We start from the raw sequence: 15,756 nt of genomic DNA on the forward strand, positions 1-15,756 counted from the left end.
TTGGTGTCAGCCTTACCATAAACAAATAATCTTGCAATCGTATGCAGTCATTCCTGAGCCACTTGAATTATTGGAGCACAGCAGTAGTTTCAGCTACCTCTAAAATTACAAGAAAGCTACTATGTAGAGCACATTTATAGTGACACAGAAAACCCAAGTGATAATGACACCAATAAGTTTCAAGTTTACCACCACCTAAGGCTATACAAGTAAAAAACAGTGTCTTCTAAAAAAGGGCTAATTCTGCTAAATGAAACCACTGGGGTCTATTCCTTTTATTCAGAAGTACCACACAACTAAACAAGCAGTGAAGTCCACAGGGAAATAGCATTTCAATAGCTGCAACATGGTGCCAGACCGGGCTTTGTTGGCCGTCCTTTTCCAAGAAACAGAGATGTCTCTTTTTACTGAATCCATCTGCCATAAGTGATAACCAGATGTCTGTGTGATGATCCAAAATTAAAACAAAAGTGCTTCCCCCTCCCAAGACCTAACAGCAGAGATGAGTCCAATAGCCAGCATCACAAACAATTTCACTGTTTTAATAGCCTCCAAAGGAAAGAAACAAAGCATCTGAGTGGTCTAGTGGTTCACCTTTAACGTACTACACCTCACACCACTGAGTCAAGCACCAGCTAGTATTTTTTCAGCTAACTCTGCAGAACAGTGTGCTAAGTGCCTTACACTTACTTTTCACAGCAACCCTATGAGGTAGTACTTATATGAACCCCATTTTGAAGATGAGGAAACTGGGGAACGAAGGCAGTGAAAAAACTTGCTCAAGGCCACACCACTAACAAGCAGCATCGCCACCACGCTGAACATAGGCAGCCTGTCTCCAGAGTCCATACTCTTAAGCGCTATACTAACCCTAATCCCAAGAAAGCGTAACTGATTTTGATCAAAACTGGTTTTACAGGGCTTCCCTGGTGGCACAGTGGTTGGGAGTCCGCCTGATGATGCAGGGGACACGGGTTCGTGCCCCGGTCTGGGAAGATCCCACATGCCGCAGAGCGGCTGGGCCCATGAGCCATGGCCGCTGAGCCTGCGCGTCCAGAGCCTGTGCTCCGCAACGGGAGAGGCCACAACAGTGAGAGGCCCGCGTACCGCAAAAAAACAAAAAAACACAAACAAAAAAAACTGGTTTTACGATGAAAATACTTGTAATTTATCAGAAGGAAAAAGGTTAATGCCTGATCTCTGGAACCATTTAGTTAATAAAAACAAATTCTGACTTTCAAAATGTTGTGAGTTCTCACCTAGTGAGTTAAAAAACAAAAACGTATCATGGATCAAGGTCTATGGACAGAAGTCTATGATGGTAAACACAATTATAGTACCAAGAGTCATCCACACATGTCCTGAGAAGACTGTCCTTCAGATGCAACCTGATTTTCAGTATTCTTTCTTGATGGATGAATACTGCATGGTCAAAATCGCCAGCCAAAGTTTTGTGCTGCATTTTTTTGGTGAAATTTCAAACAGCTTCATTATGGACTCCCACATGAAGGCTGATTTGAACTGTCCCAGAATTCACCTTGTGTTTTTTTTAGCATTTAATGGGATCGTCAGCAGCACACCTTCCATTACAAAACAAGCCATTTAAACCAAATTGTGAATTTTGTCACCCTTTAGTCACAAGATAAGACCAGATAAGTACAATTTTTGATATGACCTGATTCCTTTCCACTAATGACGTACTTCTGGAATCTTGCTTTTTCACAACTGTACAAACACATACACTCCATTTTTCTTCTAAATAAATTGTGTCACAATACAAAAATCAAATTTGTCTACGTGGCCTGGAAAGACCTCAGATAAATATATTCTTTCACCCTTCTGAAATTACCCGAAGTGGCAGTCATGTAACAAGAGCAAATACTGTATCAACTCAAGGCAGTAAACCATTATTTTTATTATCTGAATTGGTTAAAAAAAAAAAAAAGCCCTAATCATGTTTGAGAAATTTTGCTGTTTAGAATTTGCAGCCAGTATAAAAAGTTAATTTTAGGCATCAGGAATTAGATTCCTAATTAGATTAGATGCCTAAAGGTTCCCCTCATCCACTAGATAAGTCCCTGAAGTGAAAGAAATGAAATATATATACATCCTTTTATTAATATGTTAATCTTCAAAATACACACATATGCAACATGAACATACAATATGATGGCGAATTACAGTCCCGATCCCCAAGAAACTTCTAATTTAGCAGGCACGATGAAATCCATACATCAATAACTATAGCACCAGGCAGTATGTAATAAAGGATTTAAAATTCAAATTTAGGTTTGTCATGTTTTAGTATCTATGCATGTCATTTCTCTGCTATCTACAAGTGCACAAAAAGCACCTGAAGAGAAACACTTCCATCCAGCTTTGTACACCTGCCGTGGCATCAAACATATTAAAGGTACAACAAACATGAGTGTAAATTTCAGGAAATCTTTATTTATTAATTCAAATGTCACAATACAGCTAAATTTTCAAAGCACTACAGGTGTTGAGCCATTGTAGAAACATTCTACTATCAATTCTACAATCAATTTACACTTTATTTTTCATAGCAATAATAATTCATCACATGGTCTATGATGCAACAGAAAGAAATCAATCACCAGGTAATTATGGGCCTCCTCACCTAAAAACAGCACTAATACCCACTCAACTAGATTATACAATATTTGCTGATTTTTAAATACTGTGCCACACCCGTACTAAGAAAGAACACTCTCCAAAACTATTCAGCTATAGATTCTGCATGTATTCATTCTACCTTACAGCAAACTCTGCACACTCTATATATGTATACATCCACACAAATTTCGACATGACAATTTTCCACATGAAACAAAATTGTGGGACTCACTTAAATTGTTCCCTCTAATTGGGCAAAGTGTAATTTCAGTCAAGTATTCAGATGCAAAATGATCAGAAAAGATGGATGTTAAGAAAAGGTTTTTAGAGTACAAATTATGAAAATCTAAGGTTCAATTAAAAACACACAGCAGGCTCTACAATACTCTTTTATTTTTAAAAAAGTGACTACATCTCCAATTACAGTGTTACCACTTGGACTTCTGAAACACCTTTTATTCCTAAACGTTCAAATATTTTTACGTGTCTTTCAATCTTTTTACGTGTATTTCAATGCAGTCTTGATTCTTGGTTTAAGGCTCTTACCTGTTGTATTCAGAATAAATACAGAGCATCTGACATGATCACTCCATTTTCCATATCAGGGGAGGGATACAGAAGGAAAATGCAACAGACAAAGTAACATTAATGAAAAGGATATACAGGCCAAGGACATATGTTGAAAATTCCATAAGAAACAGAAATAATACAAATATCATAAAAAATCACTTTTGATTGGGATGTGATTAAGTAAGGAGAGGAACTAAGACAACACAAAACATTGGGAGTGTTGGAGCAGAGAGCAGGGAAAGCAGGGATTGTTAATAAAGGTGGAAGTCGGGGCTTAAATCCTTTCCCCCATCAAACACAGAAGGGGTACGGGATAGCGGCAACAGCAAATAAAATCTAAACGAAGTGAGTGTGATGGCAGCCCTGAGACTGAGGGAACTCACTAAGTCTCATACACACTGAGAAAATCCTGGGACTCAACGTCCAATACCCTCAAGTGTGGTCACCCCCCAGAACAACATTCACAGAAGTACAGCTACATGAAGAAATTAAGAAAAAGTCCTTGATTCACTAACCTAAAGATGACAATATTAGGTTTTTCTTCTTAAGAGGTTTAAAATGCAATTTTAAGTTTCCCAATGTCTATACTTCCCATCTTTGTCAAAGGAAACTGCCCACCTCTTTGCACATATATGAAATTCCGTAACAAGAGATGCTGCACCTCAATTCCATGAAAATGCCAAAGTCAAAAACTCTGTTCTGGCATCAACCAATCAAGAGCACAGAGCGGCAGATCATTACGAAAAAAGTGGGCTGGGGGACAAGGATGAAACCTATTTGCTTAAGACAAGCCAGACTTAGCGAAAAAGGTAAGGAACAAATAGAAACTGTGGTTGACATCACTGCTTCTGTTATTTATCAATTTTATTTTCATCTTTAATCTTCAGCTTTATATAAAGAGCTTTGTTCCCACTGGACACAAAAATAGTATTACTGTAGTATGCATACATGGCCGTTTCAGCACGCCACAGGAAAACCTCATTTACTGACCTAGAATGGTTTTGGAAAGCATAAAACCATTAAATAGTTAGAGACGTAAGGCTTAAAGAGATAGCATAAACTGGCATTTAACATATCAACTGCGAATAATTCTTTAAACCACACAGTGATAAAAATCCTTTCTCGATTTGAATGAACTGCCATTTTCTCAAACTTTCCAAGAGACTGCAGATTGTACTAGAAGAGCTGAACCTTCTCATATTTCTCTTTCCCAGTTTCCCCAAGGAATCTGTTATTATTTCTTCACACAATAATCACACCAAGCTTGTTTCCGTTTCTTTCCTTGAGCCAGTTTTAAGGCACTGTTCTTAACCCTAAATACACAAGCCTAACGCTGGTTAACTGCCAGTGTCGCTCTGGAACTGCAGGTGACAGATGCAGTCAGAGAGCTCACAGATGTGGATTGGCTGCAGTCTGAATCCTATCGCAATGAGCACACTGACACAGCCCGCAGATGCACATCTCGGCAGAAGGAGAGAGTTTAAAAACCGTCATTCCCAATTAAATTTACTTTTAGAGCTTCTACTGGCTATCATTAAGCGCTTGCTTATCCCGACTCTCAACCCTGCTTAGCCCTACCTACTATCCATTTTATCTTCCTCAGTTCCAGATCCTTCTTCATCAAGTCTAATTTCTGTTAATTCTACTACTAATAATAACATAAAGCGAGGCTGTTGGCATTGCCAGAACCAGGAACCGACGAAGGTGCTATTTGGGAGCCGGCCCGCCGCGGCAAAGGCCGTTGGAAGTTTTCTGGGAAGCAACGGACCCGCTAGCATCTTTGCACGATTTCTCTTCCCCTGGGGGAGGGCTCCATAGAGACGGATGGGGAATCTCCCTTCTCCTGTCTTTCCCAGTGGTGGCTAACAGGAAAAATAAAATGCCTCTTTTCTTATCCTACACCTCGCTGGATAACGCTCCCAGGCAGTGACGCCCCACCCCCAACCCGTTATCCCTGATGAGACCCCCAAATATCACCCTGTCCTCCTAAGAACTGGACCCTCCCTCGGCCCCCGGACCAATTTCCTACATCTGAGCGCCTCTCCCTCAGGCATCCGCCCGCACACACCCCACCCGCAGCACGGCCCCGGCTCCGCACACGCAGCCCCGCGCCAAGTCGCCCCGCACCCGGCACTCAGGCAGCTCGGTCGCCCGCGCTCCCCCCGCCCAGGGTCGCCGACCGGGTTACCGTGGGAAGAGCGGGCGGCGGCAGAGGACGCGGCGGCAGCGCTGCTGCCGGTTGCGGCGGGCGCGAAGGATAAGCTGGAGGACAAGGATAATGATGAGGCGGGCGCGCTCCCCAGTCTCCATGGAACTCCCGCCCCGGCCCGTTGCTAGGAGCCCCCGAGGCTCGGGCTCAGTCTTTCGTGCTTTGTTGTTCCGGGTACAGGGCGGCCGCTGCTTCCCCTCGACAATAAATAGACGAGACGCGGGGGAGCACAGAGACAGCGCGCGGAGGCTAGAGCGCCGCCGGACAGGGCGCTCCTGGGCTCCTCGCTAGCCAACCACTTCCGGCTCTCACTGCTCCCGTCACTTTCCCCCGCCCCTTCCTCCGTTTTCCTTTCCTCCTTCCTGGTGCCCAGGTCCGGCCCGGCCTGTTGGAGACCTTGGCGAGGTGGGGCTGGTGGGTGTGGACTAGGCTAGACTTGTGCTTGAAAACCGCTTGAAAAGATTTCGAGAAAACTAGGTATCCCTTGTACATCTTTAGCTGGTAGCTAAACATGAGCACGTAATTTCTGGCGTAAAGTATAATATGAACGGATTTTAGGGTTTTTTGTTTGTTTTTTGTCAAAACCTTGGAACTTTCGTTAGCTCATTCAATTTATAGAAAAGGTCCACCATTCAACATAATTAGCGAAGCTAGCCCTAAGAACTATTTTTTTTTCTAATTCTAACGAAGACATTTTCTGTGAAAAAGTCCTACTTCGCTTTTTCGCGTTAATTTACGACTTCGCGATCAAACTCTCATGAATGAATTCTAATCCTAGTCCTAAAATAGAGCGATAGGATATGAAAGATGAAAGAATGGATACACGGGTAAATTGATAGATTAGATAGATAGATAGATAGATAACGCAGGGAGTTTAGGTCAAACTTCTGTCGCCTGTCCCTTCGATATTCCTTACTCAGCTTGGGTTTGCGATCAGGATTCTGCCTTGGGAGCCGGGAGGCACTTCCGAGGCTTCTAAGCGGCGTAGCCGGATCCAAGAAGGATGCGAGGTGGGAGAGGGCGGCTGCAGGCTGGGACTGGGGCGCTGGGCAGGAGCAGCGGCGGCTCGGCTCACGTGGAAGCTGGGCGCTTGGGACTGAGACCCTTCCTCGGCTGTGCTCCCAAGTAGCCGTGAACTGACCCGGGGGACTCCCAGGGGTGCACATTCGCCCGTTTGAACGGCTGCGCTGGGGTCCTCGAGGACCCTCGCGGGGTGACGTGAAAGGTGCTGCCTGTGGGAGCGAGACCCGAGTAACGGCCCTGGGAACTCCAGGCAGCGCGGGGCCCCGCGGCGCCCCCCCAGAGCCCCACTCCCAGGCCGGCACAGGCCTCTGCTCTAGGGCTGGGCTGCAGTCAGAAGCCTCTGGCCCTGGATGAGGCCAGTGGGCAGCTCTAATTTAATAAAAGGCCATGAGGCGGGCTCATGAGTACCTGGCCTCTGATTGGTGTGAATCCTGCATGAAAAATGATAACACCACAGTCCTTTTGAAAGACTTGGGCTGACTTCTGGGGGATTTGGGAGTAGACAACCATTTGAGTGTTTCACTACTTACGGGGTCTTCAAGGATGCCTCTAGATCTTTTGCTTCCCACTCTGACTGTTCAGTAAAATATCTGACGTTTAAAAGCACTGTAGAATTATGGAACTTCCATTTTGTTTCATTTTCTTTACTAATTTATTTTTTGAATAATATTCAATAATTATAGCTTGTATTATAATTATTTAATGAAGAAAATGAACAAGAATATGTGTGATGAAGAAGAGGCTGGGTTAGAGAGTAATGTCTGCTGGGTAGTGAGGAGATGACTTTCGGGAAGTAACATTTTAACTGTTATCTGAAAGGGATGGGAGTGGAAGGGATGCACATAGTGTTCCAGGCGGAGGGAACAGTATGGGCTAGAATTTGCTGTGCTGGAGTATTAGAGTGGATGGGGCATCATGATCAGAGCTAGGGGTAGAGGACACGAGATGAAGTTGGAGAGAAACGAAGGCCTTGAACCTTCAGTGCCTTGCAGACCATGCAGAAGGGAGTTTGGATTTTCTTTCAAGTGCTAGTGGAAGTGAAGGGGTTTAAGCTGTAGAGTGGCATGGTCTGATTTACCAAGGAAGTGGCAGGGGAAAGGCTCTGTCCCAACGGTTACTGCCACTGCTGAAGAGTCAGCTTTACAGCAATGGTGACTGGTCTTTATGAGGCGCCCTCCTTGCAGGAGACCAGCAATATACCTGGTATCAAGCATGGCAGTTGCTTTGGGCCCCCTTTTGTCACAGATCAGCCCACAGTCCGTCTCTTATTCTGGAATTGGGTTTGATTTTACTGCAGGCACCGTTCTCCATAGACTCATTGAACGCTTTAGCTCAAACACCACTCCTCTGACCCAGGAGTTCATTTCAAGATGAAAGAAGTAAGACAATGAGATAAAGCCCATGGGCTTCACTGGTCTTATAATGTGCTCCATTATTCAAGATCCAGGTAAGATTATAATATTATTCATCATTCAGGTGCCAGGTAAGATGAGAATATACAGCGTATGTTCTGAACCAAGCCTCCCCATTCATACAGAAATTGATATCTAGGCTGGGAAAACAGTAAACCTTATCAGTTAGGTATGTGCTACTAAAAATGTGATTTATAGACAAAAGCCAGTTTGTAAACTACTGATCAACAATAAAATAGGTATAGAAATCAAGAGGAGCATTTTGAAACTTTCAATAATCTGACATTACTGTGACATCTAAGCGTGCAGTTTTGTATTTATGAAAACACTTGTCTGTGTTGGGTTGGTAAATAAAAACAAACAAACCAAAACACTGATCCTTCACCACAGTTATGCCCACTAAGGCTCCAGCTTTATGAACTTGGTTAAGAAACAATCAGGTTATTGGAATATGTTGGCTACTACTTCTCTCCCTTAGTGCTTTGAGAGAGACAAACTGTGGTTCAGCACAGCCTTTCTGAAGAGACAGGCAATAGTGGGGTGGTACTTAGACAGCATTGTTAAGAGGAGTCCTTTCTGCCAGTGATTTAGTTATCCTATACTGGTAGGGATTAGATAATATCTACTCTGCCAATTGAAACAACAAAATTTTCTGCCCCACATAAAGTTAACATACTAACTAGGAATGCAGAGTCCCAGCAGAACAGTGGAGTTGGGGATCCTCATTTCTCAGGATTCTACTCGAATATCTCCTGCTGTACACTCTGTACACCAACTGAAAAAGTAATTCCTCCCATTATGCCAGTTGAGTAGTGTGCAATTTATAGGACAGAATGTGATACTGTAACCTGGCTTTATGACCCCAGCTGTTCCCTCCCTCTGCGCTCAGATAGCGTAGTGTCTGTGGCAAAGACAGTGAACTAAGATCTAGGGAGAATGATACAGAGGCCAGGCCAGTTTCCAAGGGAGAGAAGCAGGAAGGGCAGAGTCCATATTCAAAGCTTACATCTCAGTGAGATTTCTGTTAACAAGCTAATGGATTTCCTCCAAATGACACTGTTTGAAGGTATAGCCAGAAAATCCTCAGCCTGGCAGAAGGCATCTCCTGGTATGCTGTCTCAAAGACAATGTCCCAGTCTCTGTCTCTGTAGAAAGATGAATTCGCTTGTTGGGGCAGTCCCAGGAGATTCCTTCTCACTATTCCTCTAAGGCAGGGTCTTTCAGGATAATAGATAAAGGAAATCTTGGCACTTTGATTGGCTCACCAGATATCTCAGTCCTCTGCTGGAGAAGAGAGTTGCTTCTTACCCTTGTTACTCTTGTCCACCAGGATACGGTGTAATCTCACAGCCATCACATATTGCGTCTCCTTTTTGCCCTTTCTCGTTAGTTTTTGTTATCCCATCTCCCACCTCCTTTACTGTATATTTGTGCATTGGGGAAAATTTTATTATTCATCCTTTAGCTACATTTGGACCCGATCAAGATTGACTACACCCAAGGACCCTGAATCTGGGCTGGGTATGACTGAGTTTTCGCCTCCCACTGGGTAGGGATTGAGTACATTGTCAATTGTGTATGGATCATTGCTTTATGTTAAGAGAAACTATAGCTATGGAGAAATCAGTGTGTGTGTGTGTGTGTGTGTGTGTGTGTGTGTGTGTGTGTGTGTGTGTGTGTGTGTGTGTGTGTGTGTATACACCGAACTGCCAAGGGTGATGTGAAGGGAACATTTATTGTTTTGTCAACCCAGAACTCCCCTCTTACTTTGGAAAGAATACTCTTCCCTCCTATTTGGGGCAACTACTTCTACTCTTTATCTACCTCCAATCTAATATGTGTCCAAATGGGACGTGCAGTAGCCGCAGTGATCGATAGAGCAGTGGGTTTCTGAGCTGAGCTAAGGCAACTATATAGTATCTGTACTGTAATTGAGTTATGGCTCTTCGTTCCAAATTCAGTCTTTGTGCCTGTTCTGTGAAGGTAGATCTCGACCCGTTGAATATTCTTCTTTTGTTAGTTATCACAGTGTTACACTTTGTCAGTAGAAAAAGTGCTGGAGCAACACTGAAGGAGGAAAAGGTTTTGCTTCCTGGTTCCAGTGTGCTTCCCTGCCAGGCACCTGAAGCATGGAAGGTTTTTCTAGAATCCACCTCCTGCAGCACAGGTGGCTTCCCCAGCCCCACTCAGGGGTCTGAAGGACAGTCAGTGGTGAAGGAAAATCTTCTAAGTGGGCATAATTCAAATAGTATATTTGTTTATTCACCATGTCTGGAGTGAGAGATGACTAGAATGGGCAGTTGCTAATGGTTTTTCTAGATGGAATGGGATTGGAAGATTGGAGATGAGGAAGTATGGGGAAGAGGTATATGAATGGATTTCTCTGAATGGTCACAGACTGTGAAGATACCTGTGTCCTATCTGAATGCACATTAAAGGTACCCACTGTAGAGGAGACTCAATAATCAGGTGGATAAAGTGGTGCACTCTGTGGGTGTCAGCCAGCCTCTTTGCCTAGCCACCCCAGTGCTCGCTCAATGGGCTCATGAACAAAGTGGCCATAGTTGTAGGGATGCAGGCTGTGCATGTGCTCAGCAACCTGGATTTTCCAATACTAAGGCTCACCTAACTGATGCTACTGCCAAGCGCCTAATTTGGCAAAAGCAGAAAACAACATTGACTCCCTGATACAGTCCCAGTCCCCAGGGTGATGAACCAGCCATCTGGCAGGTTGATTACATTGGACCTCTTCCATCATTGAGGGAGCAAAGATTCATCCTCATTGGAATAATCACATGTTCTAGAAATGGATTGGCCTTGACTGCTCATAATGTTTCTGCCAACACCACTGTCTGTGAACTCACAAAATGGTTTATCTACCACTGGTACATTACACACAACACTGCATCTGATCAGGGTGCTTGTTTTACAGCAAAAGAAGTGTAGCAATGGGTCCATGTCTATGAAATTAACTGATCTTACTACATACACCATCACTTGGAAGCAGCTGGCTTAACTGAAAAGTGAAATGACTTACTGACGACACTGTTATGATCCAGTTGGGAGGCAACACTCTGGAGAAATGGGATTCTGTTTTACCGGATATGTTTTGAATCAGAGACCATTATATGGTACTCTCCTTCCTACAGTCAGAATACATTTGAATCAAGGTATGGCAGTGGGAGTGTCTCTTTTCACTCTGAGGATTTTTCTTCCCTTACCTAAAAACTTTGACTCCTGCTGGTGTGGAGATATTTGTCCCCAAGGGGAGAATGTTTCCTTCAGGAGATGCAATGGTTCCAGTAAATTGGAAGATGAGGCTATCAACTGGTCATTTGGGGTTCCTTATACCACTGAAACAAAAAGCAAAAACGGGGTAATCTACTGGCTGGAGTGATTGATCCTGATTACCAAGGGGAAATTGGCTTGCTTATTCTACACAATGGAGGCAAGGAGGACAGCCTGGAGCCCAAAAGATTTTCTGGGCATTGTCTTAGTACTTGCATGTCTAGTATTAAGGATAATGAAAAATTAAAGCAACCAAAAATAAAAAGTAGGGTTCCTGAGGACTCAGAACCTTTGAAAATGAAGATCTGGGTCATTTCACGAAGTAAAGGATCCCAACCAGTTGAGGTTCTGACTGAGGGCAGGGGAAATACGGAATGGTTAGAGGAAAATGGAAGCCATAGATACGAATTATGATCTTGTGAACAATTACAGAAACGGGGACTGCAGTATCTTTGTATATTATCTATTGACTTGTTATATCCATGTGTTTATTTGTATTTACTAATCATTTTCTTCCTTTCTCTCCTTCCGATTTTTATTTTATATTGAAGTTGTCAAAGTTGTATTCGTTTCCTAGGGCTGCTATAACAAAGTGCCACAAACTTGCTGGCTTAAAACAACAGAAATTTGTTCTCTCACAATTCTGGAAGACAGAATTTTGAGATCAAGGTATCGGCAGGGTTGGTTTCTTTGGGAAGCTCTGAGGAAGAATATGTTCCATGTCTTTCTCCTAGTTACTGGCGACTGGCTGCCTGGTAATCCTTGGCATTCCTTGGTTTATAACATATCACTCCAATCCCGCCTCCATCTTCATATCGTCTTCTCTGTGTCTCAGATCCCCCTCTTTCTTCTCATATAAGGAACAGTAGCATTGGATTTAGGGCCCCCTCTAAATCAGGATAATCTCTTCTCTAGATCCTTAATTTAATTATATCTCCAAAGACCCTATTTCTAAATAAGGTCATGTTCACAGGTACTGAGGGTTAGGACTTGGACATATATTTTGAGGCCACAGTGCAACTTACTATAGAAGTTAGCTTTACAATCAAGTCTTTAGGTAACAGAATATTCAGTGGAACTGTGACTGAATTTGAGGATTAATCAATACAGGCAGCAGTGGATACAATGACCCCTAGGAGTCTGTCTCCTCATTTTGGGGAAAAGGTGAGACGTTCACTTGTAAGAAGGATAGCAGTATCTTACTAGAATACATAGAAACACAGCATTGATTTATCATAGACAGGTGCATATAGAAGCTAAGTTGTCACAAGTTCCTGTAGTGCACGAGGCTCCTACAAAGTGAGTAGCTTGAGTGTCTGCTTCCTGCAAAACATGCAGCTCCCGCAGTTCCTAGCTCCTGCAGCTACCTCCGAATCTCCTCATCACTTGGTATTGTAGGATATTGCCTCCAGTCAGTCATCACCTTGTGAACTACATTCCCCAGCACCCAGGGCCAGTTTCTAGTGAATTTTTTCTGTCAAGTATCATAGCAAATTCTGTGTCACTTGGTAAGCCATGGCCATGCCCTCTCCAGCAAGGTCTGGAGCTCAGCCATGGAGGGCTTTTCTCTTGGGTGTTCCATCTCAGACCTAGAGGTGGCATCTGTTCCTTATTTGCACTATTCCTGTATTCCTTAGAGTTTTCTTTATTTCACACTAGCCAATTCCGCAATACTCCAATCCCCTGTTATAGATAAGAATTATGTTGTACTGTCTCTGCTCAAATTACTGTGTGATTTATGTCTCCTGATTGGATTCACGACTCCACTTTCCTGGCTCCTGTGATTGGTTGGGAAGAGGACATATGACCAAGTCAAATCAAAGAGTTTTGTTTGTTGAGATGCAGCTAGGAAAAAGAACAATTTCCTTTTTTGGTAGTGAAACTGGGAAGGTGTGAAATGAGGGCAACAGGCTGACGTATCCTCTTCTGTAAGGCAGAGAATGGTAATCACTAGGAGGTAACAAAGCCGACATGGAGACAGAAGATGGAGAGAAAAGAGAAGCAAGTGATTGGCTGGAAAGTTCAGTGGTATAGAGAATTCATTTCTCCTCAATTGTATCTATAAATTTAATGTTATCCCAATCAATAGCCAGCAATAATTTTTTAATGAAATTAATCAGATTCTAAATTTCATCTGAAAAAGAAAACGCAAGAGCATAACATAGACAATTTTGCAAAAGAGGGAATATTATACTGCCAGATATAAAAACACATTAAAAAGCAATAGTAATTAATGAAGTATACTTCGGGCAGGAATGGGCAAAAATATGAGTGAAAAAGAATAGAAAATACAGATCCATGTAGTTAAAGAAATCTACAAAGTGATAAAGGTGACATTTCAACTCTGTTGGAACAGGATAAACTATCAATAGATGGTATTGAGACAGTTGGCTATCCATTCGAAAAATATATAGTCATATCTTTATTTAGTAACAAAAATAATTTCCACATGGATTAAGGATCTCCACTGTCTCTGATTTTAGCTCCGTTTTGAAGAAGTTCTTGACATTTGTCAAATGCATGGGTTTCAAAGATCCTCAGCTCTATTAGGTTTTATCATCAAATCTCTATCCATATAGTTTATTTTAAAGTGACTACGTAATCTTTCAGTCGACACATGTAATACATGAATACATTTCTCAGTAGAAATTCAGACAACACAAACATACACAAAGTGAAGTCTCCTTTAGTCCCCCACCTCCTGCCATCCCATCCCTCCTCAAAATTAACACTGTAGTGTGACATTTCCTTTATACGGTTCAGAAATTCTCCAGTGCTCTAGTCTTCTGGCATCATAGACTCCTTTTTAGTGCTCTGAATTAATTTTTATTTATATTTCTTCTGTTAGTTTAATTGAATTTTGAAAGACTAAGGAGGTAAATATGTTTTTAGGCCACCTTCTTGAAACAAAATTTACTTGGTCATTTGATTAATAATTCAATTCACAACTTAGATAAATAATAACATTATTTTGAAATATATAAAATAAAAAATTATTTTGAAAATGCATCTTGCCCTCTAGTGGTGAGAAAGTTATCTACTTGATTTCTACTCTGGAAATCCGGTCATGCTATTTAGCAGTTCAAGTAAGCTGGGAGAGCAAAGTGGAGTCTGATGCAAAAAGAGTGTCCTTAGATTTGTATTGTTTAAAAGAGGAGTTAAGGTATGCTGAACGTTAGACATTGTTGAGTTGTTAAATAAGATCACTAGAAGACTATTGCTATTATAAAAAGTAAAAAATAGACTATAAATTCCCATCTAATAGAAGGCCAAAATTAAACAACAAAACAAACGGATGTAAAGTCAAGAGAGAAAGAAAACACAGAAATAGTAGAGCAAAAGAGATCATAAAGTAAGATAGTGGAAACAAATTCTAAATTTCCAGTAAACATAATACATGTAAATAGATTAACCTCACATGCAAAAAATCAGAAAATATAGTAATAGATTAAAAATAATTCAACTATATTTGTCTATAAATATATTAAGATCACCAGTTAAAAAATAGAGATTGTTCTGGTGGATTAAAAAATAAAAAAACCAAGAGAACTATATTGTTTGCAAAATATTCTTTACATTTAAAGAACAGAAAGAGTGAAAGCTAAAAAATGCAAATGATTCCAGAAAAATGCTAAACATTAAAAACCAGTAGCCATATTAATATTGTCAAAACAAAAACAAAATTGATGATGAGAAATTGACAAATTTAGATCAGAGAAGATATCCCTATAAATCTCTCTGATTTATTGAACTATAAAGCAGTTAAAAATTAATAGAGCTATAGTTTTTTGTTTTGAATTTTATTTTATCTTTTATATAGCAGGTTCTTGTTAGTTATCTATTTTATACATGTTAGTGTATACATGTCAATCCCAGTCTCCCAGTTCATCCCACCACCCCTCCCCCGCCCACCCCCACCACTTACCCCCCTTGGTGTCCATACATTTGTTCTCTACATCTGTGAATAGAGCTATAGAAGTTTTAATCAACATAATTAACAAGTTTTACTTGCTTTAAAGAAGAAAGCCTGAAAATTGATATGGGAAGTATCAAGTTAGAGAAAGAAAAACAGAAGAAACTCCAAGAAAGCTGAAAAAATACATTCACTTCAAATGGACCAAATATATATGTAATGCAGTCAAGACCTTCTCTCCTAAACAATGCTGCAAAAGACATTTTAAATTCTTCTCTGTCTCCCCTATTTTAGACACCATGCAGACTATTATCTTTCTTTTTCTTTGTTTTTATAAATTTTATTTTATTATTATTTTTTTGACTGCACTGGGTCTTTGTTGCTGCACACGGGCTTTCTCTAGTTGCAGTGAGCGGGGTCTACTCTTCGTTGTGGTGCGCGGGCTTCTCACTGCGGTGGCTTCTCTTGTTGCAGAGCACAGGCTCTAGGGCATGCAGGCTTCAGTAGTTGTGGCATGCAGGCTCAGTAGTTGTGGCTTGTGGGCTCTAGAGCGCAGGCTCAGTAGTTGTGGCGCATGGGCTTAGTTGCTCCGCGGCATGTGGGATCTTCCCGGACCAGGGATCAAACCCATGTCCCCTGCGTTGGCAGGCGGATTCTTAACCACTGCGCCACCAGGGAAGAACCTGTTATCTTCCTATCATCTT

The 15,756-nt window shown here is 41.8% G+C and overlaps 1 protein-coding gene across 1 annotated transcript in view; it reads right to left on the reverse strand.

The window, feature by feature from the left end:
- TBPL1 (TATA-box binding protein like 1) overlaps nucleotides 1-5,665 on the reverse strand; it is a 29,753-nt gene extending 24,088 nt beyond the window's left edge. The window contains exon 1 of the mRNA XM_060167604.1: nucleotides 5,396-5,665. The gene's annotated coding sequence lies outside the window, so the exon portion shown is untranslated. The remainder of the gene's footprint in view (nucleotides 1-5,395) is intronic.
- Between the last annotated feature and the right edge of the window lie 10,091 nt (nucleotides 5,666-15,756).

This window comes from Lagenorhynchus albirostris, chromosome 12, assembly GCF_949774975.1.
Source record: "Lagenorhynchus albirostris chromosome 12, mLagAlb1.1, whole genome shotgun sequence".
Classification (NCBI taxonomy): Eukaryota; Metazoa; Chordata; class Mammalia; order Artiodactyla; family Delphinidae; genus Lagenorhynchus; species Lagenorhynchus albirostris.